The sequence below is a fragment of the Neovison vison genome, chromosome X (genome assembly GCF_020171115.1).
Source record: "Neovison vison isolate M4711 chromosome X, ASM_NN_V1, whole genome shotgun sequence".
In the NCBI taxonomy this organism is placed as follows: Eukaryota; Metazoa; Chordata; class Mammalia; order Carnivora; family Mustelidae; genus Neogale; species Neogale vison.
The window spans coordinates 85,969,409-85,975,408 of record NC_058105.1 but is presented as its reverse complement, the minus strand read 5'-3'; positions in this window follow the sequence as shown (position 1 = coordinate 85,975,408).

The following is a 6,000-nucleotide window of genomic DNA, read 5'->3' as shown; positions in this document are numbered from 1 at the left end:
TCTTTCCTGAGACGTCCATCCCCTTGACCATAGGAAGTTCTGTTTCAGGGAAACTGCTTCAGGCAGATTCTGGTTTCTGAAAGTGTCTTTCCTGTGGAGGAAAGAAGATAGAACAAGGACAGACAGAGGGCACGTTGGATACTGAGAGTGATGGGCAGGGTAAGGCTCTTAGGCCTCTAAGACCCATTTTGGAAATTCACCACCTGTGGTGTTCCACACTGTCTAACTCTGCTAAAAACCCTTCAAATGTCATGAGGGAAGTGTGCTATAGGACGTACTCATGACAGGGTTGAGTCTGCGAAATGTTGGATTCTATGGAACCTCTCTGTGTTGAAATCATGAAGTGACTCATACAGGGCCCTTACAGGTGATTCATAGGAAGGTATCTGTTCAGGGAATCTACTTCAGATGGATACTCATTTATAACAGTGTCTTCTCCTTTGAGGAATGATGATAGAACAAGAACGGACTATGGGCACTTTAGGTACTGTGAGTGAAGTGCAACCTATGGTGCTTAGGCATCCAAAACCCATTGAATATTTATGACTGTGGTGATCAACACTGTTTCTCTGGCAAAAATGCTTCAAACATTGTGAGGGAAGTGTGCTTAAGGAGGAATTCGTGGCATGTTGAGTCTGTCAAAGAAGGAAGCTGTTAGGACTGACTGTGTGGTAACAGTAATAGTCGCGTATAGGGCTCTAGTCTGACGTCCATCCCCTTGACATTGGAAGTTCTGTTTTAGGGAAACTCCTTCAGGCGGATTCTTATTTCTGACACTGTCTTTCCAGTGGAGGAAAGAAGATAGAACAAGGAAGGACAGAGGGCAGGTTGGATACTGGGAGTGAAGGGCAGGGTAAGGCTCTTGGGCCTCTAAGACCCATACAGGAAGTTCACCACCTGTGGTGTACCATAGTGTCTTCCTCTGCTCAAAACACTTCAAATGTTGAGGGATCTGTGCTATAGGACGTACTCACAACAGTGTTGAGTCTGCGAAATGTTGGATTCTGTGGAACCTGTCTGTGTTGAAATCATGAGTGACAATTACAGGTCCCTTACAGGTGGTTCATAGGAAGGTATCTGTTCATGGAAACTACTTCAGATGGATATTCATTCATAACAGTGTCTTCTCCGTTGAGGAATGAAGATAAAACAAAGATGGATATGCGCAATTTAGGTACTGTGAGTTAAGTGCAGGCTATAGCGCTTAGCATTTGAAACACTTATTGGATGTCACGACCTGTGGTTTTCCACAATGTCTTTTTTTGGAAAACGCTTCAAACATTGTGAGGGAAGTTTGCTTTGGAGGGATTCATGGCAGTGTTGAGTTTGTCATAGAAGGAAGCTTTTGGGACTGACTGTGTGGTGAACTGCAATAGGCGCCTATAGGGCTCTTTTCTCAGACTTCCAACCCCTTGACCATAGGAGTTCTGTTTCAGGGAAACTCCTTAAGGCAGATTCTGATTTATGACAGTGTCTTTCCTGTGGAGGAAAGAAATAGAACAAGGACGGACAGAGAGCACGTTGGATACTGAAAGTGATGGGGAGGGAAGGCTCTTAGGCCTCTAAGACCCATACTGGAAGTTCACCACCTGTGATGTTCCGCAGTGTCTGCCTCTGCTCAAAACGCTTCGATGTCTGAGGGAACTGTGCTATAGGACGTACTCACGACAGGATTGAGTCTGCGAAATGTTGTTTTCTGTGGAATCTGTCTGTGTTGAAATCATGAGTGACGATTACACGGCCCTTAAAGGTGGTTAATAGGAAGGTATCTGTTCAGGGAAACTACTTCAGGTGGATACTCATTCATAACAGTGTCTTCTCCGTTGAGGAATGAAGATAAAACAAAGATGGATATGCGCAATTTAGGTACTGTGAGTTAAGTGCAGGCTATAGCGCTTAGCATTTGAAACACTTATTAGATGTCACGACCTGTGGTTTTCCACAATGTCTTTTTTTGGAAAACGCTTCAAACATTGTGAGGGAAGTTTGCTTTGGAGGGATTCATGGCAGTGTTGAGTTTGTCACAGAAGGAAGCTTTTGGGACTGACTGTGTGGTGAACTGCAATAGGCGCCTATAGGGCTCTTTTCTCAGACTTCCAACCCCTTGACCATAGGAGTTCTGTTTCAGGGAAACTCCTTAAGGCAGATTCTGATTTATGACAGTGTCTTTCCTGTGGAGGAAAGAAATAGAACAAGGACGGACAGAGAGCACGTTGGATACTGAAAGTGATGGGGAGGGAAGGCTCTTAGGCCTCTAAGACCCATACTGGAAGGTCACCACCTGTGATGTTCCGCAGTGTCTACCTCTGCTCAAAACACTTCAAATGTTGTGAGGGAACTGTGTTATAGCACATACTCATGACAGGGTTGAGTCTGTGAAATGCTGGATTCTTTGGAACCTCTCTGTGTTGAAATCATGAAGTGATGTATACAGGTCCCTTACAGGTGATTCATAGGAAGGTATCTGTTCAGGGAAACTACTTCAGATGGATACTCATTCATAACAGTCTCTTCTCCTTTGAGGAATGAAGATAGAACAAAGACGGACTATGAGCACTTTAGGAATTGTGAGTGAAGTTCAGGCTATGGCGCTTAGGCATCCAGAACACATTGGATGATCAATACTGTGGTCATCCAAACTCTGTTTCTCTGTTGAAAACGCTTCAAACATTGTGAGGGAAGTGTGCTTTCAGAGGGATTCATGGCATGTTTTGTCTGTGAAAGAAGGAAGCTTTTAGACTGTGTGGTAAACAGCAATAGTCGCATATAAGGCTCTAGTCTCAGAAGTCCATCCCCTTGACCATATAAGTTCTATTTTAGGGAAACTCCTTCAGGCGGATTCTGATTTCTGACAGTGTCTTTCCAGTGGAGGAAAGAAGATAGAACAAGGACCGACAGAGGGCAGGTTGGATACTGGGAGTGAAGGGCAGGGTAAGGCTCTTAGGCCTCTAAGACCCATACAGGAAGTTCACCACCTGTGGTGTTCCACAGTGTCTAGCTCTGCTCAAAACACTTCAAATGTTGTGAGGAAACTGTGCTATACAACGTACTCGGGACAGGGTTTTGGCTGTGAAATGTTGGATTATGTGGAACCTGTCTTTGTTGAAATCATGAAGTGATGCATACAAGGCCAATACTGGTGGTCATAGGAAGGTATCTGTTCAGGGACATTATTTCAGGTTGATACTCATTCATAACAGTGTCTTCTCCGTTGAGGAATGAAGATAGAACAAGGTCGAATTATGGACACTTTAGGTACTGTGAATGAAGTGCAGGCTATGGCTCTTAGCATTCGAATCACTTATTGGATGTTCACGAACTGTGGTCATACACCGTCTTTCTGTGTGGATAACGCTTCAAACATTTTGAGGGAAGTTCAAAACACATCAAATATCGTGAGGGAACTGTGCAATAGGACGTACTCACGACAGGGTTGAGCGTACGAAATGTTGGATTATGTGGAAACTGTCTGTGTTGAAATCAAGAAGTGACGCGTACAGGGCCCTTGTAGGTTGTTTATTAGAAGATATCTGTTCAGGGAAACTACTTCAGGTGGATACTGATTTTTAACAGTGTCTTCTCCGTTGAGGAATGAAGATAGAACAAGGACGGACTATGGGCACTTTAGGTATTGTGAGTGAAGTGCAGGCTGTGGCACTTAAGCATTCGAAACACTTATTGGATGTTCACGAACTGTGGTCATGCACACTTTCTTTCTCTGTGGAAATGCTTCAAACATTGTGAGGGAAGTTTGCTTTAGGAGTGATTCGTGGCAGTGTTGAGTTTGAAAAAGAAGGAAGCTTTGGGGACTTACTGTGTGGTGTACTGGAAAAGGCGCTTATAGGGCTCTTATCTCAGACGTCCAAAAGTTTTTTGCTACAAAAGTTGGGTATTCATCCTTTCTGATGGAGGCATAATACTCCATAGTGTATATGGACCACATCTTCCTTATCCATTCATCCGTTGAAGGGCATCTTGGTACTTTCCATAGTTTGGCGACTGTGGCCATTGCTGCTATAAACATTGGGGTACAGATGGCTCTTCTTTTCACGACATCTGTATCTTTGGGGTAAATACCCAGGAGTGCAATTGCAGGGTCGTAGGGAAGCTCTATTTTTAATTTCTTGAGGAATCTCCACACTGTTCTCCAAAGAGGCTGCACCAACTTGCATTCCCACCAACAGTGGAAGAGGGTTCCCCTTTCTCCACATCCTCTCCAACACATGTTGTTTCCTGTTTTGTTAATTTTGGCCATTCTAACTGGTGTAAGGTGATATCTCAATGTGGTTTTAATTTGAATCTCCCTGACGGCTAATGATGTTGAACATTTTTTCATGTGTCTGATAGCCATTTGTATGTCTTGATTGGAGAAGTGTCTGTTCATATCTTCTGCCCATTTTTTGATGTGTTTGCCTGTTTCGTGTGTGTTGAGTTTGAGGAGTTCATTATAGATCCTGGATATCAACCTTTTGTCTGTACTGTCATTTGCAAATATCTTCTCCCATTCCGTGGGTTGCCTCTTTGTTTTTTTGACTGTTTCCTTTGATGTGCAGAAGCTTTTGATTTTGATGAAGTCCCAGAAGTTTATTTTTGCTTTTGTTCCCTTTGCCTTGGAGACGTATCTTGAAAGAAGTTGCTGTGGCTGATATCAAAGAGATTACTGCCCAAATTTGGGTAAATTGGAAGGGGAGGTGAACCATGAGAGACTATGGACTCTGAAAAACAGTCTGAAGGGTTTGAAGTGGCGGGGGGTGGGAGGTTGGGGTACCAGGTGGTGGGTATTATAGAGGGCACAGCTTGCATGGAGCACTGGGTGTGGTGAAAAAATAATGAATAATGTTTTTCTGAAAATAAATAAATTGGAGAAAAAAAAAGAGATTACTGCCTATGTTCTCCTCTAGGGTTCTGATGGATTCCTGTCTCACGTTGAGGTCTTTTATCCATTTTGAGTTTATCTTCATGTATGGTCTAAGAGAATGGTCGAGTTTCATTCTTCTACATATAGCTGTCAGGTTTTCCCAGCACCATTTATTGAAGAGACTGTCTTTTTTCCACTGTATATTTTTTCCTGTTTTGTCAAAGATTAATTGACCATAGAGTTGAGGGTCCATATCTGGGCTCTCTACTCTGTTCCACTGGCCTATGTGTGTGTTTTTATGCCAGTACCATGCTGTCTTGGTGATCACAGCTTTGTAATAAAGCTTGACATCAGGTAAGGTGATGCCGCCAGTTTTATTTTTGTTTTTCAACATTTCCTTAGCGATTCGGGGTCTCTTCTGATTCCATACAAATTTTAGGATTATTTGCTCCAGCTCTTTGAAGAATGCCGGTGGAATTTTGATCGGAATGGAATTAAAAGTATAGATTGCTCTAGGCAGTATAGACATTTTAACAATGTTTATTCTTCCGATCCAAGAGCATGGAATGGTCTTCCATCTTTTTGTGTCTTCTTCAATTTCTTTCATGAGTGTTCTGTAGTTCCTCAAGTACAGATCCTTTACCTCTTTGGTTAGGTTTATTCCCAGGTATCTTATGGTTCTTGGTGCTAGAGTAAATGGAATCGATTCTCTAATTTCCCTTTCTGTATTTTCATTGTTAGTGTATAAGAAAGCCACTGATTTCTGCACATTGACTTTGTATCCTGCCACGTTGCTGAATTGCTGTATGAGTTCTAGTAGTTTGATGGTGGAGTCTTTTCAAATCTGTCTATGAAAGACCCACAGCAAATATCATCCTCAATGGGAAAAAGCTTGCAGCCTTCCCGTTGAGATCAGGAACAAGACAAGGATGCCCACTTTCACCACTCTTGTTCAACATAGTATTAGAAGTCCTAGCAACAGCAATCAGACAACAGAGAGAAATAAAAGGTATCCAAATTGGTAATGAAGAAGTCAAACTCTCTCTCTTCCTAGATGACATGATTCTTTATAAGGCTATGGTTTTATATAATAGTGAAGTGTTTATCTCTCGCTGGAAAAGTCAGAATGGTTGCTGGGTGGC